Genomic DNA, 26,083 nt, shown 5'->3' with positions numbered 1-26,083 from the left:
CTATCATTTTTCCAGCAGTTGTGTATGGATGTGATAGTTGTACTATAAAGCTGAGTGCCGAAGAATTGATGCTTTTCAACTGTGGTTGAGAGAAGGCTCTTGAGAGTCCCTAGGACTGCAAGATCAAACCAGTCAATCCTAACAGAAAGCAGTCCCGAATATTCACTGGAAAGACTGATGCTGAAATTGAAACTCCAATATTTGGCCACCTGATGCAAAGAACTGACTCATTTGAAAAGACCCTGATGCTGGGAAAGATTGAAGGCAGGAGGAGAAGGGGACAACAGAGGATGAGATGTTTGGATGTCATAACCGACTCAATAGACATACGTTTGAGTAAACTCCGGGCATTGGTGATGGACAGAGAGGCCTGGCGTGCTTCAGTCCATGGCATCGCAAAGAGTCAGAGACAACTGAGCAACTGAACTGAAGTGGGAAGCTGCTGTATAACACAGGGAGTCCATCCCTGCACTCTGTGATGACACAGAAGGGCGTGATTGGGGGTGGGTGGGATGGAGGCTCAAGAGAGAGGAGACATATATACATGTTTATATATGTATATGTGTGTGTATATATATATATATAGTAAAGAAACTATCATCCAATTAAAAAAAATTTTAAAGAAATCCAAGCAAACACTGTCTTTTAGATGGCCACTGTTTAAGTGCTCATTGCCTTTTGGACTAAATCAGGCTTATGGAATCTCAGTCCAAATCTTACATATAGTATGGTTCAGGGGCAGTCATTCTTTATCCACCTATTAAAATATCTTCATAGTACTGCAATTTAGAATTTTGCTATCTTCTTCCTCTTTAGTTTTGCATCTTAGGTCATCAAACTATATCAATTCTTAGGAATCAGAAAAGTGTGATGCAGGTGGGTTAATTAATTTAGATATTTCTTCATTTCAGGGAATTTTTTAATGCCATATATTCAAATTCTTTTTCTGCTTAATTGGTTGGATTCTCTCTGTAAGAGTCTCAATTATCTTTATGATGGTTAGTTTTTGTCTTGCCTCAATGTCTATTATTTTCTCTCAAATTGCTTTGATTGCTAGTCTTTTGTCTGCATTCACTGCAATTATCTCAAGTCATTCTCCTATACTATTATCTCAATGTTAAAGCATATCTATTATGTACTTTATTTCTAGTATTTTTTACTTCTGTAATAGTATTATTTGACCCTAAATTCATTTCATTGGCTCTAGTGGCATCACTTCATCTCACTTTTGTTTTATCATCTTGTGTTTGAGTTTTTTTATGTATTAAGTCCTTTTTCACATTTATTTCTCTCTTACTGCAAAACACTAACAGGAACATTTCCTCTGGCTTTTGGCTAACAGTTTTTTCAAAACTGTTCTTTTTTTAATATATAAATTTTTGGAAAGGTTGTTCAGTATTTTTGCATGCATGCGAGACAATTTCTTGGACACTTACAGGATGTGGAGAGTTCATTTCTCCTAATATATGAATGTGAATGAGTTCTCCTTGACTCCCTTTCCACCTCTGACCGATGAGTGTTTCTAACTGAGAGGAAGGGCTCTTTTGAGAATTTTGTTACTCCTGTAGCTGTGTCGGGTCTTTGTTGCTGCATGCGCTTTCTCTAGTTGAGGTGTGTGGCCTTCTCATGGAAGTGGCTTCTCTTGTTTTGGGGCACAGGCTCTCGGCACACAGGCTTCAGTAGTTGCAACTCGTGAGCTCAGTAGTTGCGTCTGGCAGGCTTTAGAGCACAGGCTCAGTAATTGTCTTGCATTGGCTTTAGTTACCTGTAGCATGTGGGATCTTCCTGGACCAGGGACTGAACACATGTCTCTTGCATTGGTAGGCAGATTCTTATCCACTCTACCACCAGGGAAAGCCCACATGTTTTCTTTACCTGGTAAAGACCAGAAGTTCTACGTCCACAGAGGTGGTGGTAGAAGTTTGAAGAAGGGAGTATATTTACCCCAGAAATTTGGATCATTTTTTTAGGAAGATGCTTGGAGTCTCCGTTTTGTTCAGTAAGAGCAATTTCCACTTTCTCACTCCAGTCCACGTCACCATGTTCTTTCATTCAAAATTTAAAAAGAAATCAAAATTGATGGTATTTGTGAGAATTGTCAATATTTTAATCGACTCTCAGTACTGTTTATATAAGGTGGGGTTGTGGCTAAGGTCCATATTGCACTGTGCCCTTCTTTACTTGGGCTTTCCTGGTGGCTCAGATGGTGGTTCATGAAAGAATCTGCATGCAGTGCAGGAGACTTGAGTTCGATCCCTGGGTCGGGGAAATCCCACTCCAGTATCTTGGATAATTCCATAGACAGAGGAGCCTGGTGGGCTATAGTCCATGGGATGGCAAAGAGTCAGGCATAACCAAGTGACTAACACTTCTTTACTTACTTGTGGATTGGCGAATATTTTTTTCTTCTGGTTATTACTTTTTATTCATTTTATTGAATTTTGAAGGAGGGAGAAGTCTATTATTTTTATCTGGAAGTCTGGTGCTAATTTTTAATTAATTAATTAAGGGTTAAGTATGGATTCTGTGGTAACAAACTGTCTATTCCTTTTGAACTGAAATATTTCCCATTATAATTTAATTAGATTTGTGTTACCTTTGTTGCCAAGAAATTTAATGCAGTAGCTCTCCTCAGTCTGATATTTTTTAGTATAAGCATCTACTCCCAACTCGTATAATATGATTGCATGACTCTTGTCATTTTATCAGTGGTTCTATGCACTTTTGCTTTTGATTATAGGCCAACTAAAATTCTGTTTGGAGTTAGGTAAAATATGTAATTTAAAAATAAAGTCAGTTCTTGGAGAGAAGACAATATACTTTAAATCCCTATTATAACAATAGCTTCTATGCTGTAATGATATTTTTCTACACCATCATAAAGGGACTCAAGTTATTTTAACTCTGTGGCTTTAACGATCAAAAAATGATTAAGTAAAAAATTAAAAATGCACACACTCTTAGTTTTTATTCATTCAAGTGGCCACTATGTTATAGAACCTTTCAAATAGAAATATGGCTGACAAATGGAGACCAATTTACGTGTATTTTAAGGTTTTGATCTTGCCATCACGCCCTTGGTCTGCATGGAGAGATGGTATAAGAAATAGCTCTGTTAAAATTAATTAGAAGGATGTCACTGGAGATGAAATTCATCGTTAACCTAATTTGTCTTCATGAAAATCCAAGGAAGAAATTTTGTCAAGTCATTGCTTCTGGAGAAAGTGTAGCTACCCCTGAGAATAGCATTATTTTAATCCTAAGAATTGAGACTCAGTTATTGGGACTCAGAGTATGTTTCCCTTTCTGGTTTGGCTATTCAGAAACTCCAGAAAACATTGTGACTTAATTTTATTAAACGTATGGGTTCCTAAGTTGTGTATTTTGAGTATCTGTGTTCCTTTGACTGCATTTCCTTTCCTAATTCTCATTTTTCCTGCTGTAATTTGCTTATTTATTTTTTCATTCGAAAGTATTAATTGTTGTTGTTTAGTCACTCAGTCGTATCTGATTCTTTGAACCCCCATGGGCTGCAGCACACCAGGTTTCCCTGTCCTTCACCATCTGCTGGAGCTCAAACTCATGTCCATGGAGTCGGTGATGCTATCCAACCACCTTGTCCTTCGTCATCCCTTCTTCTGCCTTCAATATTTTATTTTAAGTTACATTATATTCCTGGTAGCTCAGATGGTGAAGAATCTATCTGCAATGCAGGAGACCTGGGTTCGGTTCCTGGGCTGGGACGATCCCCTGGAAAAGGGAATGGCTACCCACTCCAGTATTCTTATGTGGAGAATTCCATGGACAGAGGAGCCTAGCTGGCTACAGTCTATGGAGTTGCAAGGAGTATGACACAGCTGAGAGACTAACACTTTCACTTTCACATAATAAATAAATTAAATATTGAACCATTCATCTGATCACTGATGCACTATATTTAAGTTTTCATTAACAGAATGAATAGAATTATAAAGTCACTACTCAAAGTAAAACTTACATACTTTGGCCACCTGATATGAAGAACTGACTCCTTAGAAAAGACCCTGATGCTGGGAAAGATTGAAGGCAGGAGGAGAAGGGGACAACAGAGGATAAAATGGTTGAGTGGTATCACCGACTCAATGGACATGAATGTGAGCAAGCTCTGGGAGTTGCTGATGGGCAGAGAAGACTGTCATGCTGCAGTCCATAGGATCACAAAGATTCGGACACAACTGGGTGACTTAACTGAACTGATAGAAGGATATGTAAGAGAATAAATATAGGAGGATAAGGCCTAATATTCATTATGGTATTTTTGCATAAAGAAAATATTCAATGAAAAAAAATTTGTTGAATCTGCCATTCTGAGCCAATTAGTAGGCTGTGAAACATGTTTAGTGAATAGCTAACTGCAAGTTGCATTTTAACAGTAGAAAAGGAAATACTAAATTTTGTTCTTGTGGCAAGGGGAGGGTCGATTTTATACTTTGGTATCTATGTAATGTTTATTTTTTTTTACTGTGTCTTGTACTATGAAAACTGTGAGAAACCTGAATCCAAACAGAGAGATTATATATCTAAGTAAACTATCAAAAAAAAAAAAGTAAAACTTACATATTTGTATATCAATCTTAGCTCATTTAAGATACCAAAAAAGGACACATCTTAATATGTAACAGTAAATAAATAGTTAAATGTATTTTCATTTATATATATGATTTCTTCAAATAATATTATATGGGTAAATGTTTATGATGTAACATCATTAAAATAATAGGATGCAAAATTCTATTACAATATGATCTTAATTTGATACCATGAATCCAGTTGATATCTTAGTTGATATCATATGAATAGAAAATGTCTTCAAGTAAAATGCATCGACGTTAACTGTTATTCGTAATTATTGATTAGAAGCCATTTATATTTTGTCTTGGTTTATAGTCTTCATGCATTCTACAATGACTATCCTCTTTATTAATAGAAACACACACTATTTTAAATCATCTTTTAGTTTTCAGCTTACTGTTGTTAATCTTACAATATATTTTGTAGACATACTGGTATTCCTAGTCCCACCCATACATAATTAGACTACTAAGGACCTTAAGGAGTCTCTTGATGTGGGTGAAAGAGGAGAGTGAAAAAGCTGGATTAAAGCTCAACGTTAAAAAAAACTAAGATTATGGCATCTGGTCCTATCACTTCATGGCAAATACAAGGGGGAAAGTGGAAGCAGTGACAGGTTTTCTTGGGCTCCAGAGCCACTGCAAATGGTGACTGCAGCCATGAAACTGAAAAACACTTGCTCCTTGGAAGGAGAGCTATGACAAACCTAGGCAGTGTATTAAAAAAGCAGAGACATCACTTTGTTGACAAAGGTTCATATAGTCAAAGCTATGACTTTTTCAGTAGTCATGTACAGATGTGAGAGTTGCACCATTAACAAAGTCTGGGCCCTGAACTGATGCTTTCAAATTGTGGTGCTGGAGAAGACTCTTGAGAGTCCCTTGGACTGCAAGGAGATCAATCAGTCAATCCTAAAGGATATTAACCCTGAATGTTCATTGGAAGGACTGATACTGAAGCTGAAGCTCCAGTACTTTGGCCACTTGATGGAAACAGCCGACTCATTGGGAAAGACCCTGACGCTGGGAAAGATTGGAGGCAAAAGGAGAAGAGGGAAGGGGATTAGATAGCATTGCTAACTCAGTGGACATGAACTTGAGTAAACTCTGGGAGATCGTGGAGGACAGGGAAGCATGGTGTGCTACAGTCCATGGAGTCACAGAGTTAGACATGACTTGGGGACTGAACAACAACAGCCACATCAAGGACCCTAAGACCTTAACTCCTGATGCAATTGTGTTTTTCCTCTAAAAATAACCAGAGATGAGTTTCTTTTTCCCATAATGATGGGGGTGACTTTTTGTTATCATGAAAGTGAAAATGAAAAGTGTCAAAGTCATATGTGTGGGTACTTAAAATGATCACTTGGGCCTAGGAATTTTTCATTTGATTTGTGAAATAAGTAAAGTTGACTGAGATTTCAGTGATATAGACTTTCTCTTTCATCATCCAGATTTATTCTGCACCATGTCACTGCTAAAGGAACTGAACTTTTCCATGCTGCTGCTGCTGCTGCTAAGTCGCTTCAGTAGTGTCCGACTCTGTGCGACCCCATAGACTGCAGCCCACCAGGCTCTGCCGTCTGTGGGATTCTCCAGGCAAGAACACTGGAGTGGGTTGCCATTTCCTTCTCCAATGTTTGAAAGTGAAAAGTGAAAGTGAAGTCGCTCAGTCGTGTCCCACTCTTAGCGACCCCATGGACTGCAGCCTACCAGGCTCCTCCATCCATGGGATTTTCCAGGTAAGAGTACTGGAGTGGGTTGCCATTGCCTTCTCCTTTTCTATGCTACTTAATTTTAAATTTTTACTCTACTTCAATGGCTTTTACATTCTGAAAAATGTAGTGAGGGAAATCTGGCTGTGCAAGATATATCATGATTTGAATACTACCATTTTCCTTCATGCATAATTATGTTGATTCCATTTTTGTGTTATTCTCTATTGACATTAGTATCATTCTCCACATGTTGAGAACATACAGAGTATACTTTATTTCAAAGGAGATAAAAACAAGAGATGGATTGTAATTGTTCATGTTGTGTTATAAGAGACTTTTTCTCCTTAGGAAAATGAATACTATTTTACTACAGCCTGCAGTTCATTAAACACTTGGCAGTTTCTTTTTCTTATTCTTAATCTTTTCTTCACAATAAAAATACTCTCTTTAGTATTGGAATTAATATGCTTTCTTTCCTTTGTTTATTCTACATTCTTAGCTAATTATTGCTTTTTAGGGATTTTGTTTTAGGTTTCTCTGTGTGTGTATATGTGTGAATGTGTGTGAGAGAGAGAACCAAAGAATTCAAACCAAAAGCGGTTGTTATATTTAATTATTTTAGTATTTCCAATAGAGTGAGAAATCAACATTTTTAAAAGATTTGTTCTGTAATCTGTAACGTTAAGTTGTTCTGTATTCCCTGACAGTGTCAATGCTTTGAAATTCCTAGCATGGAATGAGAATTCTTCTAGTTAACAACTTTTGGCACTAGGACTTAATAACAACTGTAGATGGTATTAGTTTTTTTCTCCTTTGCTGGTTATTAAAATTATTATTTAATTTACATAACAATACCATAAGATTGCTCAGATTTTTCCCAAAGATAATTTTATTTTATAAAAATATGCCAAAAATAGATTATCCTTTTAAGTTTTGTAAGCTTCTGGAAATGAAAATATTTGTTTAACTGACATTTGACTTGCATTTTTCCAAGACTGACTTATATAAAACATAAGTAAAAGTGAAAGAATTTTAATATCCTTGGATATTCTTCTGCAATTAAAAACTCTGCTTCTGTGCTCACTTCAGCAGCACGTATAACTAAAAAAAGAAAAAGGAAAAACCACTGCTTCTAGTCTTCACCTTTTTGTCTCTTAAGATTCATTCAAGGATGTGGGTTTTGCAAACATAGGAAGAAGAAGCTTAGTGTGTTTGAAAGATCATATGGTGTTTATAAAGTACAATATAAACCATTGCTCTTGCAATTATACCAACCATTACCCTCAAATATTAATGCTTTCCCTGCCCTCAAAATAATTGTTCCAAGATTATATTATCTTATTTTCTTGTTTCTCTTTGGCACATGGATGGATTCTTTAAAATATTTCTTTTCTTTTTTTTTTTGCCCAACTCTCAAACACCCATAAACAGAAGAAAATCCATCTTATTTTGCCCATTTTAAAAAAAGAAGAGAAAAAGAAAACTTTCCAGTCTTCATTTGCCTTTGTTTTCTTTTACATCAAAACTCTTTAAGAAGTTTTTCTACTCACAGCCTATGATTTTTGTCCATTTATTATTTCTTGAATCATTCCAACTAGCTTTCATCTCCACCACTTCACTAAAACTACTTTTGTCAAGGTCACCACTGACCTCTACATAGTTAAATCCAATGTCGTCTCTCAATCTTCAACACGGTTGACTTATCAGCACCTTTTGACACAACTGATCCTTCTCTTCTTAAGAAACTTTTTTGGTTTCCAGGAATTTTACTCCTTTCAGTTCCTTTTATTGGTTGCTCCTCATGTCTCCAACCACTAAATAATGGAATGACTCCCACTCAATTTCTGAACCTCTTCTCTCTATATATATTTCCATTTTACAAGTTAATCTGGCCTCATGGACTTAAATACCTCGTATAAGCCAGTGGTACCTTAATGTACACATTGTGTCTGAAACGCCTCGAAATGCCAGACATATATAACCTACTGCCTCATCTAAATCTCTCTTGGACTTCTAATAGGCAACTCACACATAATGTCTAAGTTTGCTCTTCCTATGGTGTTTCTCATCTCCATTAATGGTCACTCCGTTCTTGCAGTTGACAAGGCTAAAAAAGCTCGAGGTCAAAAAGCATGCTCTCATAGTTCACATCCACTTCAAGAGTATATTCTGTAAAACCTATCCCCACCAGACACATCTAGTGCTAATGACATGACCCACACTGCCAATCTCTTTCAGCTAGATCACTGTATGATAACCTTCTAGTCGTTCTGCTTTCCTTCCCGTGCCCCATTATTTTCCACAGTGCCTTCAGGGGACTTGTTAAAATATGTAAGTAAAATCATGTCACCCTTCCAGAACTCTCTCACGGTTTTTTATTATGACCCCAAAGGCCTTGGATTTGGCTGCCCTGGTTTCTCTGAACTCTTTCACTCTACTATCTTTCACTCTGCTTCAGCTACCCCGGCCTCCAGGATTTTCCTAGAATGTTACAGGTGTACTCCTTTCTCGCTTCTCTCTGCACTTACTTTTTCCTTTGTCTGGAATACTCTTTTCCCAAGAATCCACAAAACGTGCTCTCTTACCTCCTTCAAGTCTTTATTTACATGTCATGTTTTTCCTGACACTTTCCTTGGATCTCTGTTTAGAATTGCACCTCTACATGCCTGTTACCCCATTTTTCTGTTTCATCGTCCTTTTGAGCAGTCCTAACCATTTTAAGGATTGGGGGCAGGAGGAGAAGGGGATGACAGAGGACGAGATGGCTGGATGGCATCACTGACTTGATGGACATGAGTTGGGGTAAACTCTGGGAGTTGGTGATGGACAGGGAGGCCTGGTGTGCTGTGATTCACGGGGTCACAAAGAGTCGGACACAACTGAGCGACTGAGCTGAATTGAACTGAACCATTTTACATACTATATATTTTTAAAATTTAACTTGTTATTGCCTATGTTTCCCCAAGCAAGACTGTAAGTTTGAATCTTAACTCTTGTTCAGAACTGTGTCAGCAGAACCTAAAATAATGTTTGATATATACTGGGCATGTGATAAATATCTGTAGAATTTATTAATGAATGCGGAAATACTGTTACTGACGTCATGCTTTTAAACTTAAGAGTGAATTACGTTATTTTGGATAGTAGACTTATTCTTCTAAAATGCTTTGCATATACTGTTACGGTATATAGGCTTATTACACTGTACTTCTATTACCTAACACAAAATAAAACCTCCTTAAAAATGTCTTGGATTAATAAAATCTTTGTGTGCATATAAATGGGAGTGAAGGGAAATACTAAGAGATGTGAACAAAGTTAAGAATTTAAAAAATGTATCACATGAATAATACTTCAATAATGGACTTAATAGGTGAGACAATAAATACAAAATTTGTAGGATTCCCCTCCATCAGGCAATAAAATAGAATTGTTAAAGAGCTTTGTGTGGAGACATCTGGAAAATTCTAAGTGGTACCGAAATGACATTCTGAGGATGATTTTCCTGAACCTCTTCTCTCTATATATATTTCCATTTTACAAGTTAATCTGGTCTCATGGACTTAAATCCCTCATATAAGCCAGTGGTACCTTAATGTACACACTGTGTCTGAAACATGATTTTCCATCATGCTGCCTTAATTGAGACCATTTTCTAGGCAGACTTGTCTGTAAGTCTAGATATATATTTTAAGTAACCTATTATTAGGAGAAACACATTTTTTTCCCCAAGAGAATGATGAACTGATACCAAAAATACCCCCTGTTGTGTTCGCTGAGCCAGGAGTCTGCTTTCTCTAGACAGTCTGGATGGCATCATTCTGGATTCATGGTAAGAAAACCTGGCAAGGAGTCTGAAGATGAGAATTGTAGTCTCAGTTCTTTCTCTCCCTCCCTTCTTCCACCTACCATCTTTCACTCGGTATACATTGTTTAACCATCACAGTCTGTTAGTGACACATTTGAAAGTCATGGGATAAAATCCATTGTGTATGTGAAAGGGCTTTTTAGGGTCTTACTAGGAAAGGATAATATGGTTGTTTTCCAGAGGTATTGTTGAGAGGGTTCTTAATTGCCTGAGAGGTTGCACTAGACGTCCTCCAAGTTCAATTTAAGTACCTAGATTTGAAACTTATAAAGATTTGATCATCTTTAAAAGTTATGTATTTACATACAACACTGCTGTATTTATGCCAGGAAATAGAATTTCATTCCTGGGCCATATTTATAATTTATCTTTCAGAGTCTGTAGTTGAAAACACATTTTTTTCTTTTTTTGCTCTGTAAATTTTGCATGACTAAATAATAGAGTCTGGATAAAATTGGCAGTTTCTATAAGAACAGAAAAATGATAATTAGAATATTTTAACCATAAATGACACATTTCAGAAAATGTATTTAAGATGGAAAAATGGCTCCAGTTGAAGAGCAGTATGATATATTGTTTGGCAAGTTTTTCTCCTTCTAAGAGAGAAGGTGGAAGAATACGAATTGCTCTCTGAAAATGTAGATTAAAAGCTAAGAAGTATTCTGATATGACAAACCTAGATAACGTATTAAAAAGCAAAGACACCACTTTGCTGACAAAGTTTCCATATAGTCAAAGCTATGATTTTTCCAGTAGTCATGTATAGATCTGAGAGTTGGATCATAAAGAAGGCTGCACACTGAAGAACTGATGCTTTTGAATTGTGGTTCTGGAGAAGACTCTTGAGAGTCCCTTGGACAGCAAGGAGATCAAACTAGTCAATCCTAAACGAAATCAACCTTGAATATTCATTGGAAGGAATGATGCTAAAGCTGAAGCTCCAATATTTTGAACACCTGATATGAAGAGCCAACTCTTTGGAAAAGATCCTGATGCTGGGAAAGATGAAGGCAAAAGGAGAAGTGGGTGGCAGAGGATGAGATAGTTAGATAGCATCACAACTCAATGGACATGAGTTTGAACAAACTTCGGAAGATAGTGAAAGACAGGGAAGCATGGCGTACTCCATTCCATGGGGTTGCAAACAGTCAGACACGACTTAGTGACTGAACAATAACAATGATTTTGATGTGACATACATTAGCAGTCTCATTAATAAAAGCAGGTGCCTAGCATTCGTATTCTTGAGAAGAAAAGCTAACATATTATGCAGTATTTTGGCCAGAGTATGATACATATAAAATAAAAATTTATATATAAATCAGTCTATGAACTTTAAAAACATTTGAACCAAAGTTGTTAAATTTTTTGCAGGCATCATGTAACATTTATAAGAAACTTTGGAAATCAAGAAAAAAGAGGTTGAACTGTAATTGATAAGTTGCTCGAGTTTCAGTGTGGACAAGTCTGAGAGTTAAGAACTCCAGCAGTAACCAGTCATTGGGGAGACCCCGCACTTTTCTGAGTTTTAGCTTCACGATCCTCACAGCAAGTATCAGAGAAAAATCCCTTCATGCTTCTGCCGTCAGAAAAACATATTTCCCCAGAGACTAACATTCTATGGTTTTATCAAAACCTAACTTACCCGGAGGAAAAGAAATACCCAACTCCAGCCCCAGCCCCATCTAATCAGTCTGTCCCAGATAAAAGAGGGAAAAAAAAATCTGAGAAGCACTGATGAAATTCCCAGTCCAAGGGGACAGCTTAAAAAAATACTGAGACTTTAACACAGCAACACAAATCGACTATACTTTAATAAAATAAATTTTAAAAAAGACTGAAACTTAATCATAGGTCTATATAGAACACTTTTCCTCTCTTCTCAAATTTAACATTACATTAAAAAAGGCCTGTTTACTACAAATCCTTTTACCCAATAATGCTTATCTTTTAACAAAAAATTACAGGACATCCTCAGAGGCAAAAATCAATTTGAAGAGGAAGAACAAAGATTAGAGCCAGAGTTTGATATAGAAGGAATACTGGAGTTACGAGACAAGAAATGTAAAAGATTATGATTAATATACTGAAGGGCATTAATGAAAAAAGTAGATAACATGCAGGAACAATTGACTTATGTAAATAAAGATGGAAATCTTAAGAAAGAATTTTTTTCTTAAGTGCTAGAGATCAAAAACACTGTAATAGAAATGAAGAATGCCTCTGTTGGACTCATACAAACTAGACTTGGCTGCAGAATGAATCTGTAAGCTTGAGGATATCTCAATAGAAATCTCAAAACTGAGGGGGAAAAAGACTGAAAATTCAAAACATAATATCCAAGAACTATGAGATGACTACAAAAGGTATAGTATACCATGTAATGGAAATTTGTTGTTGTTTAGTTGATAAGTCATGTCCAGCTCTTTGCGACCCCATGGACTGTAGCCTGTCAGGCTTCTCTGCCCATGGAACTGTCCATGGAATTCTCCAGGCAAGAATACTGGAGTGGGGAGCCATCTCCTTCTCCAGGAAATCATCCCCATCCAGGGATCAAACCCACATCTCCTGAATTGGCAGGCAGATTCTTTACTAAAGAGCCACCAGGGAAGTTCCTGTAATGGAAATACTAGGAGAATAAAGAGAGAAATGAATTTCCTCAAACTAAAGTCAGACACCAAAACTTCAAGGAGCTTAGAGAATACCAAGAAGGATAAATGCCAAAAAAAAAAAAAAAAGAAAAAAGAAAAACTAAAATAAAGCAAAAAAGCCTATACCTAGATATGTAATTTACAAACTACAATTTTCTATTTTTTCAAGGCAGATTGTCTAATATAAAATCTAAGCAAACACAACCAGGGAAAAATGTCTGCATAACTTATTCACTTAAGGAAAAATGTGCAAATGTAGCAACCATCAGGGATGGCTATTGGGGAAGAACAGCCCCACCTCCAATGGAGGAAACATAAAACATATTTGCAACCCCAAACTTGTTCTCTCCTCATGAAAGTGATCCATAATGGGTGATTTTTTTCTTTTCTCTGTTCTCTCATTTCGGTTTTCTGAGGGCAAGCTATTAGAAACTCTGCTATTAGAAACTACACAACACCCTGCCAATACATTTCGGTAAAGTTCTCTCACATCACCGAGGCCTATTCCAATTCTTTGTGTTCCTTTGGAACACTTGATTGCCCCTACATCATAAATCTCTTCAACAACAACAAGACACAGAGAGTGACTCAAGGAAGTTGATTCTTTTTATTTTGTTCCATTGCCTTTGGGTAAAACCGTCTCCACCAGATTCTTGTTGATAGCAGGACAATAGAGGTTAGCCCTGGTCTACCCTGTGTTCTTAGGTTTACATCTGGCCAAGAAAAGAGTTCACCAAATATTCAAACAACTTTCTGAACAGCCTCAGCTTATGAATCTTAGGCATGTTTTACTGAGTTATCCCCCAGTCCTGTGAAAATTCATGTTTATGAATTCATGTACAAATGACAAACCACCTAATAGTGGAATTAAAAGCTATTTGATCCATTAAATATATTAGGAACTTTGTAAGTAAATTTCGTAATTTTTATTTTTCAGTTTTGTTTTAACTTTGTTTTAAATTAACAGATCATTTTAAACATATATATCAGTCCATGCCTGAAACGACTAGAAAATGACTTCAATAATAGGTACCTAGGCTTAAATAGCTAGTCCCTTATTAAAAAAATAAAGTAAAACTTACTGTGAAGTCAAGTCAGCATGTTGTTGCTCAGTCGCCCAGTTGTGTCAAGTCTTTGCGACCCTATGGACTGTAGCATGCCAGGCCTCCCTGTCCCTCACCATCTCCTAAAGTTTGCCCATGTTCATGTCCATTGCATCGGTGATGCCATCCAGCCAGCTTATCCCCTGTCGCCACTTCTCCTGCTGCCCTCAATCTTTCCCAGCATCAGGGATTTTTCCAATGAGCTGGCTATTCCCCCCAGGTGACCAAAATACTGGAGCTTCAGCATCAGTCCTTTCAATAAGTATTCAAGGTTGATTTCCCTTAAGATTGACTGGTTTGATCTCCTCGCTGTCCAGGGCACTTTGAGGAGTCTTCTCCAGCACCACAGTTCAAAGGCATCAATTCTTTGGCACTCCACCTTCTTTATAGTTCAGCTCTCACAACCGTATGCGACCACTGGGAAGACCATAGCCTTGACTATATGGACCTTTGTTGGCTGAGTAATGTCAGCTTTTCAACACACTGTCTAGGTTTGCATAGCTTTCCTGCCAAGAAGCAATCATCTTCTGATATTTGATATAATACTAATGTGTGGTAGGATTTCCCTGGTAATCCAGTGGTTAAGATTCCATGCTTCCATTTCAGGTTACATAGGTTTGATCCCTGATCAGGGAACTAAAATCCCTCGGGCCACATGGAGTGGCCAAAAATAAAAAAGTGTGGAAAAGGATTGAGGAGAAAAAATATGAATATTTTAGGTCTCTTAAATAAATCTTCGGAGAAGGAAGACATTACAGAGGTCAAAATCAGCCCATTAATAAAAGCAGAATGTCTATGTGGTAGTGAAGTGAAAGTCACTCAGCCATGTCCTACTCTTTTCAACCCTATGGACTATACAGCCCATGATATTCTCCACGCCAGAACACTGGAGTCAATAGCCTTTCCCTTCTCCAGGGGATCTTCCCAACCCAGGGATTGAATCCAGGTCGCCCGCATTTCAGGCAGATTCTTTACCAGCTGAGTCACCAGGGAAGCCCCAATCTATGTGGTAGATGGCACTCTAAAATGATCTCCAAGTTTTTCATCATGTCATATACTATATACCTCACTATAATCTGTTCCCCTGGATGTGGCAGAATCCATGAATGTGATGGAAGAGTTACTACTCCATGATTAGGTTGATAAAAGTTAAAATTGTTTGAAAATATAATTAAGGTCATAAATCAGTTGAGTTTGAGGTAATCAAAAAATCGATTATCCTATCGATAATAAGATCTTCCTCAAACCTTTATCAAGTGTTCTTCCTCAAACCTGTATCAAATGTAGTAGAAAGTTTTTGTATACATATATATATATGTATATAATACGTATGATACATTTATTTTAGGAAACATGAATTTTTGCCTAACTAAAAAATTTATGACATTTTGATTCCACTTGTTTGACTTAGTGTGAACAGAATGCTAGATTTCTAATTTAAAAGAAATAGACATGTAACAAGCAACAAATGTTTACTGTATAGCACAGGGAACTATCTTCAATGTCTTGTAATAACCTATAATGGAAAACAATCCGGAAAATAATACATGTGTTTATGTATAACTGAATCATCTTGCTGTGCACCTGAAATTGTAAGTCAACTATACTTCAATAAAATGTATATGTTAAGAAAAAATAAACAAGAAACAAAGGATAAAAAAGAGTCAGACACTACTGAGTGACCAATACTTTATGACTAGTCCACAGAGTTTTACTATTTTGATCATCTGAGTAGTCTAATAAAGAATCTAGCCAACTGTCCTTCTGTAAAGTCCTCCTTGTAGGCTTTTTTAAAACACTGTACATATTTGTAATTACATTGCACATAGATTATTAATGGGTAATTTTCTTTTGTCAGGCTACAACAACAAACTGCAGATTTCTTATTTGTAATGTAAATGATTGAATCTGTTTTATTCCTATGTTTTGCTATTAAAAATGTTATAACATTTCCAAGACAAAAAATTACAATTTTTTGCTTTGAAAAATTTATGTAATTAAAATGTCACTAAAAAAATAGATTATCCTAGAAGAAAGGTAATAACAAAGATCAGAATGGAAATAAATGAAGTAGAGACTAAAAGAGAAAAATGCTACCATGCCATGCTCAGTTGTGTCTGACTCTTTGCCACCCCAAGGACTGTAGCCCACCAGGCTCCTCTTACTCTGCCCATGGAAAATTCCAGGCAAGGATACTGGAGTGGGTTGCCATTTCTTTCTCCAGGGGATCTTCGTGACCCAAGGATCAAAGCCACATCTCCTGTGTTGACAGATGGATTCTTTATCACTGTGCCACCTGGGAAACCCAGAAGAGAAAAATAGGAAGGATTAATAAAACTAAGAGATGGGGATTTGAAAAGGTAAACAAAATTGAAAAAACCTGAGCTAGACTAATTCAGAGAGCATAACTGGAAAGAGCCAGTGACTTTGTTTCTCTTTCTCTATCGCCCTTTCTCTCTATTTTATATTATGGAAACAGAATAACACCAAAGATCGATATAAAGTTCCTGAAGAGAAAAGAAAAACAACATCCCAGACCTTCTGTTTCATAACAGCAGTTATTATTTCCACTTCCAGTCATGGCAACTATTGTTCCGTATGACTTTCATTAACTTACTGAATAATTCAACTGAGAATTTATGATTTCTTATTTCTGATTGAAAATGCAACTAACCTATATGCTATTTGAGAATATGCCTCAATTTTTCATTGAGATTATACCAAATGTCAAAACATAGGACCTCCTGTTCTCTCTCTGGACAGAATGAATGAAAAAGAAATATTTTTTTTTTAAGTGAAATTGTTTTTTTAAAAATACATGTAGAAACATAAAATAGCTGTCTATATTAAAGGCACAATGCCAGTATTTCAACAGCCAGGTTTTCATTTTCTGTATATGCCATAGGTTTTCTCAGGGTTGTGTAGCTATCATCACACTGGTTATGAAGAACTAGGCTACAGTAGGATATACATTGTTATAATTCTTACTGGTTGTTTAATATAATTACAGTATTTACTTTTACACATACTGAGAAAATTGTATATTAATAAAACAAATGTCTTGTAATGTTTCTTCCCACGTAATAGAGATACTGGCTGTGGAATATATGGGGATTCTTTGCAAGCTATTTTGCAAATTTAAATCTATACTCAAATATTGGGTTGGCCACAAAATTCATTCGGATTTTTCCACAAGATATTCTGGAAAAACCCAAATGAACTTTTTGGCCAACTCAACACAATGTGAAGAGGAAACTACAATGCTTTTAGCTTCCATCTAGCAGAATTTTAAAGGAGTCAAGAAAGTATGATTTGAGCAGCACTCCTGCCTGTGCAGAGACATAAAGAGCTGCTTGGTTCTCACCATAATCTGAAATATTCAAGATCTTCTCTTCTAAATTGATTTTCAAGCCTCTCAGAGGAACCCTTTGTGCTTATTACCAAGTTAACTCAGTAACAGTGACCTGAAACTTGTCTGCAGACAGGCACCTGACAAGTTAAATTAGCACCCCTGGGTATGCATGCACTCTCAGGAGATCTAATGCCACTTGACCAAGGGACGGCTGTCCCATTGCTGTGAAAGCCAAGGGTAGTGTCGCCTTGCATATCGTTAATTACCTGTGCTCAAGTCCAAAGGTGGCTTAGTGTCTATTCTCAGATTCACCTTGATAGCCACTTAAATATTTTCTGGGTGAAGCCCAGTCCATAGACACAGAGCATTATCTTTCTACCTTGGGAAGTGATGACTCTGCATAGCCAGCCCCAAATTACAATGACCCTTTTGATAGCGATGTCACATCCTTCAGTGATAGTCAATTAGGCTGCCCAGCTCACCCTTCAGGTTTTTTTAAGCACTGAAGAATAACAAGATTTTTTTTCCTGTCTCACTAAATGTCTTACTTCTGATTTGTGTCTCTATGCATTGAGCTCTATTTCTGGGTCCCTTTTTGTTCTGGATTTATAGCTTTTCCCTTTCTACATTCACTTTCCTCTTTGAAAATCCTTGGTTTGTGTTGAGAAGAAATAAATAATTTACTGCTTTAAAATGCCGAAGACTCAAAATAACTCTGACATTTTCTGTTTTATAAGTGATTGAAAATCAAAGTCATAGTTAAGGTATGATTAAAAGTGCCCTTAAAATATGCATTTGAGACTTAGGAGCAGATATGCACAATTATTATGATGATAAAATAATTGCTTCTTTTTTTTCCAAAATATACATTTTTTTTCCAAGTATGTATGAGTTAGTATTTAGTTCAGAAAGTCAGGGTAGATTTACAGAGAGAGACAAATATCATATGATATCACATATATGTGGAATCTACAAACAATATGAATGAATCTATATACAAAACAGAAACAGACTCACAAAAAAAAAATACACTTATGGCTACCAAAGGTGAAAGGGCAGGAAAGGGGTAAATTATGAATATGGAATTAGCAGATATAAACTAATATATAAATAAACAGTAAGAATTTACTATATAACATAGGGAAATTTATTCATTGTGCTTCAATAACCTATAATGGAAAATAATCTTTAAAAAAGTATGTATAGCTGAATCACTTTGTTGTACACCTGTAACTGAGGCTTCCCTGGTGGCTCAGATGGTAAAGAATCTGCCTGCAATGCTGGAAACCCAGGTTTAATCCCTGGATCAGGATGATCCCCTGGAGAAAGGAATGGCTACCTATACCAGTATCCTTGCCTGGAAAACTCCATGTACTGAAACTAACACAATATTGTGAATCATCTGTACTTCAATTAAAAGAAAAAGAAAAAAAGAAAATCAGGTAGATTTGCCACCAGAAAAACTTCTGAATAAGGAAGTTCTCATTTCTCAAGAGGAATCTTTCTGTAAGATTTCATGACAAGAATACTGAAGCCATTAGTAAACTTGAGACATTAACCTCCAAGTGCCCATGGCCTTCCAGGCAACTCCAGAGTCTCTTCTTGAGAAAATGCAACGCTCACACTCGTTGACTAAAGAAGGCATCGTAGTTTGCTTTCCTGTTTAATGTCTTCATTGTCTAAACCATCACCACCATGAAAAAAGAAGCATGCATGCATTACCAATCGCTCAGAACCCTTTTCTGTGCAGCTTACAAACAACAGCACACATCTGGTTGGGTACTCTTGCAGTCAATACTGCCCAAGGTACACAATGAGATGTATGCATCCAGGTATACAATTTTTGGATGGTAAGAATTGTCATACTCATCTATTTCCCAGTGTACTCAGCACAGTGCCCTGTTTGTAGGTGCTTAAGAAATATTTGTTGCACTGAGTTGAAGTATAGTGAGAAGAGGCATAAGCAGGCAAAGTGAATATCTTGCCAAATCCCTTAATTCCCCAAATCCGCATACTGCCAACAACAAACTGTAAATTAGAACTGCCACAGATATGTTTGAACTTCTGTTTAAATTCCTCCCTAAGTTAGTGCTTCTAAATTTAACACTCTAGTCACATTCCTGGCAGGAGGATAAGCACCAGGATGGAAAAAGAGAGAAGCCTAGTCTAGTTCTCAGCTTGGCATCACCTACCAACTGGATACAGAAGCCCCAGGGCAAGGATGCACTGTGCTGCTGCCTCACTTCCCTTGCCTGGGTGGTAAGAGAGAGAAGAGGAGCAAAAGCCAACATTTTTAAAGCAATTTAATCCCTTAAAAGAGAATAGAAATTTTACAGATACCCATATTCAACTCTTTGATGACTTTCTGTCATTAACACCATGATAATAAATGATCAGAAAACAGCTTTCAAAAGCAATACAGCAGTTATTACTCATCACGGAGTCTGAGCTTTGCAGAGGAGAGGACATATGATAATTGCCCATATTTCGGGTAGCATGTTTGGGCTAGGATCATATGAAAACTGCTCTAGGTGCTCACTCTGGGTTGCCTGGGCCTCACACTAGCTGTGTACGGGGTCACTCCCCCTTTCCCAAGCAGAGTGGCAGTGCCCTATGTCAGCTTACTATGAAATTGAAGATTTCATCCCAAGCAGGGCACTACAATGCATATCAGGAGGTTGGTAATCCCAGAACATACTGGCAAATGTCTGAAACTCAAAATTCAGACTGCCTGGGGCCAAACAGCCTGTCTTTCTTGTTTTTCAAAGTATTGATTTGTTTATTTTTGGCCATGCCAGGTCTTCGTCACTGCAAGCAGGGGCTACTGTCTAGCTGTGGTCCTTGGCCTTCTCATTGTGACGGCTTCTCTTGTTGTGACTCCTGGACTCTATCCCTAGAGGGATGGTGTGGGGAAGGCAGTGGGAGGAGGGTTCAGGATGGAGGGGCAATGTATACCTATGACCGATTCATACTGATGTATGGCAAAATCCATCACAATATTGTAAAGTAATAATCCTCCAATTAAAATAAATAAATAAAAAAGAATAGGGGTGTGAGATTTCTGGGAAACTATTTTTCTGACTTCAGATGTGCTTGCATATGGCCACTACTCTAGGCCTAAGCATAGGGCAGCTGCAGGTAATTTTTCTATTATTCTCCATTTGTCCTTAAATAAAGATGGATGCTGATTTCTTTCCCTCTTCTTGTGCCTGTGAGACCTGCCTGGTGTTCAAGGCACACACCAATAGGTGCCAGAGGACAACAGCATTTCATAACAGCACGATCTCTGCTTTTGGAAAGCATCTGTACTACATCACATAAACCTCCTTGCAAACTGTCTCAAGTGGTAGCAGTTCCCAAAGGCAGAGGCGATGCTGCCCAGATGAAGGCCAGGGTAGGCTTTCATTTATGACCACATGATTTACATCAGGCAATGACAGCTGCAGCATCATAATCACCCTAGAATTCAGCTTCGAAAGACTCATAACTCTTTAAATGGGTACAGTAGCATTCAAGCTGTCAGAACAAAAAAGGAATCATTTATAATAGCAGTAACTTCCCAGGATAAGGAAACAAATAGAGTCCTGTGTATACCAGAATGAGACAATCAACCTGCTGATACTATGAACTGCCATGCTTTCAAAGAAGGAGAAAAAAAAAAGCACTTCCAGTATTTCTGTTTCCAATGTTTCTAAGTCAGTCTATCTTCTTGACTTAAAATATTCATTTGTCAATCGTGTGCTCAGGATTAGAAGTGTAGACAGATCAGACCAAATGCCAGTTCAGAACCAAGGCGCTCTATTACTATCAGTGAAAAGTGAGTGTTAGTCGTTCAGTTGTGTCCAACTCTTTGTGACCCCATGGACTGTAGCACTTCAGGCTCTTCTGTCCATGGTATTCTCCAGGCGAGAATACTGGAATGGGTAGCCATTCCCTTCTCCAGGGTATCTTCCCAACCCATGGATCGAACCCAGTTCTCCTGCATTGTGAGCAGATTCTTTACTGTATGAGATTTACCCTCAAAGCTGCATTGATTTTGCCATTTTATGTTATCTTAACTCTACTCATGTGCACCCCAGTCCACAAAGAATAAATTCCTGTTTAAGTTTTCTATTCCAGGGGATTTTTGCGATACATGTAGCAGAACTCTGGAAATCATCTTCCAAAAGGGGAAAACCAAGTTACAGCTTATCAAAGTTGGAGAAAAATGACTCTGCCTCCTGGGGCTCCAGTCTCCTATGAAGGAAGATGATGTTGAAAACTCTTATCTTGAATTTTCATGGATTTTGTCATTTATAAGCCACTTTCACATATTGCATCTGGGAGAGGCAGATACCACTGGTATGTATGCACACATATGCACACAAGGGCATTTTAGGAGCCTTTTCAGTCCCAGATTTCTTATTCATTGACTACGTAAAGTTTCAGAAATGCCTATCCACTTCACCACAGTGAAGTGGCAATGGGCCTGAGTTTGGAATCAGAAGCCACATGTAGAAAGTCTCATCTTGGCCATTTACCAGCTTTGCTTACCAGGAGGATAGTTACTTATTCTCTTGGAAGCTAGTTTCTCATTTCTAAAATGGAATTATATGAATCTGATGCTCCCTAGGGTCCTTTTCAGTTCTAACATTTTATGATTATGTAGTCTCTTCTTTGTATTCAATTTTAAGTTTTCTATATTTGAACTAGGGATCAAAGCTGTCAAACAGCAGAAGTATTTCAGGATGCAGGCTCAAGGGCAGAGTCAGATGCGATGGGAGAGTCTCCAAACCAAGAGAATCATGCAGAAGATTCCAAGTGGAAAACTGACTCAAAGTGGGGCTTACACATCCAGAGACTTGAAGGTAGCAGATCTGGATGGGAGCACAGGCACCCTGGCACTACTGTCTATCTCAGTTCAGTTCAGTTCAGTGGCTCAGTCATGTCCGACTCTTTGCAACCCTATGGACTGCAGCACGCCAGGCCTCCCTTTCCATCGCCAACTCCCGGAGTTTACTCAAACTTATGTCCATTGAGTCGGTGATGCCATCCAACCATTTCATCCTCTGTTGTCTCTTTCTCCTCCCTCCTTCAATCTTTCCCAGCATCAGGGCCTTTTCAAATGAGTCAGTTCTTTGCATCAGGCGGCCAAAGTATTGGAATTTCATCTTCAACATCAGTCCTTCAAATGAATATTCAGGACTAATTTCATTTAGGTTGGACTGGTTGGATCTTCTTGCAGTCCAAGGGACTCTCAAGAGTCTTCTCCAATACCACAGTTCAAAAGCATCAACACTTCAGCGCTCAGCTTTCTTTATAGTCCAAATCTCACATCCATACATGACTCCTGGAAAAACCATAGCTTTGACTAGATGGACCTTTGTTGGCAAAGTAATATCTCTGCTTTTTAATATGCTGTCTAAGTTGGTCATAACTTTTCTTCCAAGAAGCAAGTGTCTTTTAATTTCATGGCTGTAGTCACCATCTGCAGCGGTTTTGGAGCCCCCCAAAATAAAATCTGCCACTGTTTCCAATTTTTCCCATCTTATCGCCATGAAATAATGGGATTAGATGCCACAATCTCAGTTTTTTGAATGTTGAGTTTTAAGCCAACTTTTTCACTCTCCTCTTTCACTTTCATCAAGAGATTCTTTTTAGTTCTTCTTCACTTTCTGCCATAAGGGTGGTGTCATCTGCATATCTGAGGTTATTGATATTTCTCTCAGCAATCTTGATTCCAACTTGTGCTTCATCCAGTCCAGCATTTCTCATGATGTACTCTGCATATAAATTAAATAAGCAGGGTGACAATACACAGCCTTGACATACTCCTTTCCTGATTTAGAACCAATCTGTTTTTCCATGTCCAGTTCTAACTGTTGCTTCTTTACCTCCATACAGATTTCTCAGGAGGCAGGTCAGGTGGTCTGGTATTCCCATCTCTTTAAGAATTTTCCAGAGTTTGTTGTGATCCACTCAGTCAAAGGATTTGGCATAAACAATAAAGCAGAAGTAGATGTTTTTCTGAAACTCTCTTGCTTTTTTGATGATCCAAAGGATGTTGGCAATTTGATCTCTGGTTCCTCTGCCTTTTCTAAAACCAGCTTGAACATCTGGAAGTTCACGGTTCACATACTGTTGAAGCCTGGCTTGGAGAATTTTGAGCATTACTTTGCTATCATGTGAGATGAGTGTGACTGTGTGGTAGTTTGAGCATTCTTTGGGACTGGAATGAAAACTGACCTTGACCTTTTCCAGTCCTGTGGCCACTGCTGAGTTTTCCAGATTTGCTGGCATAATGAGTGCAGCCATTTCACAGCATCATCTTTTAGGATTTGGAATAGCTCAACTGGAATTCCATCACCTCCACTAGCTTTGTTTGTAGTGATGCTTCCTAAGCCCACTTGACTTCACATTCCACGATGTCTGGCTCTAGGTGAGTGATCACACCATCGTGATTATCTGGGTCATGAAGATCTTTCTTGTATAGTTCTTCTGTGTGTTCTTGCCACCTCTTCTTAATATCTTCTGTTTCTGTTAGGTCCATACCATTTCTGTCCTTTATTGTGCCCATCTTTGCATGAAAAGTTCCCTTGGTATCTTTAATTTTCTTGAAGAATTTTCTAGTCTTTTCCATTCTATTGTTTTCCCCTATTTCTTTGCACTGATCACTGAGGAAGGCTTTCTTATCTCTCCTTGCTATCCTTTGAAACTTTGCACTCAAATGGGTGTATCTTTCCTTTTCTCCTTTGGCTTTCTCCTCTCTTCTTTTCATAGCTGTGTGTAAGGCCTCCTTGGACAACCATTTTGCCTTTTTGTGTTCCTTTTTCTTGGGGATGGTCTTGATCACTGCCTCCTGTAGAATTTCACAAACCTCCGTCCATAGTTCTTCAGGCACTTTGTCTATCAGACCTAATCCCTTGAATATACTTGTCACTTCCACTGTATAGTTGTAAGGGATTTGATTTAGGTCATACCTGAATGGTCTAGTGGTTTTCCCTACTTTCTTCAATTTAAGTCTGAATTTGGCAATAAGGAGCTCATGATCTGAGCCACAGTCAGCTCCCAGTCTTGCTTTTGCTGACTGCATAGAGCTTCTCCATCTTTGGCTGCAAAGAATATAATCAATCTGATTTCGGTATTGACCATCTGGTGATGTCCGTGTGTAGAGTCTTCTCTTGTGTTGTTGGAAGAGGGTGTTTGCTTTGACCAGTGCATTCTCTTGGCAAAACTGTCTATCTAAAGTGCTAAACTGTCTATCTAACCTGTTTATGTAAAGTGCTGCATGCAGTGGCACATTGGAGATGCTTAGATAAGCTCCTTGGAAGGACTGATGCTGAAGCTCCTCTACTTTGGTCACCTGATATGAAAAGCTGACTCACTGGAAAAGCCCCTGATGCTGGGAAAGATTGAGGGCAGAAGGAGAACGGGGTATCAGAGGATGGGGAGGTTAGATAACATCACCGGCTCAATGGACATGAATTTGAGCAAACTCCTGGAGATAGTGAAGGACAGAAGAGCCTGGCATGCTTCATTCCATGGGATTGCAAAGAGTCAGACATGACTTAGTGACTGAATAACAACAGATAAACCCAAGGAATCCATCCTGCACCTACTATACAAAACCAGCCATACCATCCCAAATAAAGACTTCTACAAGGCCCTGTAAGCATGAATGAAGACTATATTTTTGTACTTCTCAAAGTTTATCCATCTCAGAAGACTGCCTAGTAGCAGGAAGTTAAGTTATTCAGAGGGGTTGGGGAATGATGACTTTTATATTCTTCTTCTTCTTCTTTTTTTACTGATGTATCACTTCATAGTGGCAAACCTGTCAAAAATCCACAGCAATCAGAAAAAGTGAAGGATTTAGCAGAAAATTGGAAGAACAAGATGTTTTATTGAGAATGCTCATTTGAGTGTGAAGAAAAGGTTCACAAAAATGATAGAGAAAATTACCTTTTTTCAGAATCAAGTACTTGCGGTTAAAAACTGTAATTGAGGTGTCATGTCTTTAGCATGAGCCTAGTTTTTAGAAAGAATAGTCAGTGGTGAATAGACTTTGAGGTCTTAGTCTTCCAGAAAAAATAAAGTTAAGCAAGAAGTATCAGGGATAGTGTTCTGCCGGGGGGGCCTCTAAAGCTTTAGATTCTTTCTGTTTCTCTACATCAACTTCCCTGCAGTTCTGTTATTCTGGCAAAGTACAAAAACATGAAATCTAGAGTCTGAGTTCAAAGAAAAGTGGATTAAAAGGAAAAAAAGAATCCTAATTCCAGTGGTCAAATCAATAAACTGAGAATGGAGAGAAAATGTCCCTAGGGTGTTAGGTGGATTTGCATTTGACATGCAATGTTTTGTGACCTGCCTGTATAGAAGGCAAAGATGAATTTTGTGCTGTTACCAAGGAGGCAAGTCTTGTCTGCAAGACATAGTCTATTTTGGTGTTTAATCATTTACCTTTTCCACAAAAATATTGAAGTTGGGAAAAATCCTTGAAGATTATTTTTCCCAGAAGACTCAATTTACTTTAGATTAGAGGAGCCTGAGTATTAGGAGAGGTGAATAGATGCCCGTGGATTTAGACCCATTGATTGAGATTAGAAGATGTACCTGGAACGAGGACGTCCTACTCCAGGTCTAAATAGCCTTCGTTGTTTTTTTTTCTCTTTTAAGCATTTCCCAAAGCCACTTTCAGGGCTTTTCCCCTCCATTTTTCCTTTGATTTTTGTCTTTCTTTCTCCCCTCCCTATCCATTTTCTGATTATTATTTTTTAACAGAACTCCAATTCCAACAATTCA

At 37.8% G+C, this 26,083-nt stretch overlaps 2 long non-coding RNA genes across 3 annotated transcripts in view; both read left to right on the top strand.

Annotated features, from left to right (window-relative positions):
* The window catches only part of LOC145523589 (uncharacterized), a 116,903-nt gene extending 98,572 nt beyond the window's left edge, over window positions 1-18,331 (top strand). The window contains exons 6-8 of the long non-coding RNA XR_014066734.1: window positions 6,065-6,352; window positions 16,175-16,310; window positions 16,430-18,331. This is a non-coding gene — a long non-coding RNA (uncharacterized LOC145523589). The remainder of the gene's footprint in view (window positions 1-6,064; window positions 6,353-16,174; window positions 16,311-16,429) is intronic.
* A 2,467-nt stretch (window positions 18,332-20,798) lies between these two features.
* LOC145523136 (uncharacterized) lies at window positions 20,799-24,953 on the top strand. 2 transcript variants are annotated; one of them, XR_014066371.1, is made up of 3 exons: window positions 20,799-20,997; window positions 21,409-21,643; window positions 22,004-22,812. It is a non-coding gene; the product is annotated as an uncharacterized LOC145523136 (long non-coding RNA). The 2 variants fall into 2 exon arrangements; XR_014066372.1 differs by having other exon boundaries at window positions 20,800-20,997; window positions 21,995-24,953.
* Window positions 24,954-26,083: the final 1,130 nt, after the last annotated feature.

The sequence above is a fragment of the Giraffa tippelskirchi genome, chromosome 10 (assembly GCF_054371585.1).
Source record: "Giraffa tippelskirchi isolate mGirTip1 chromosome 10, T2T-mGirTip1v1.2.pri, whole genome shotgun sequence".
Taxonomy (NCBI): domain Eukaryota; kingdom Metazoa; phylum Chordata; class Mammalia; order Artiodactyla; family Giraffidae; genus Giraffa; species Giraffa tippelskirchi.
Note: the sequence above shows the minus strand (reverse complement) of the source record. Positions and strands in the feature narration are given on the sequence as shown.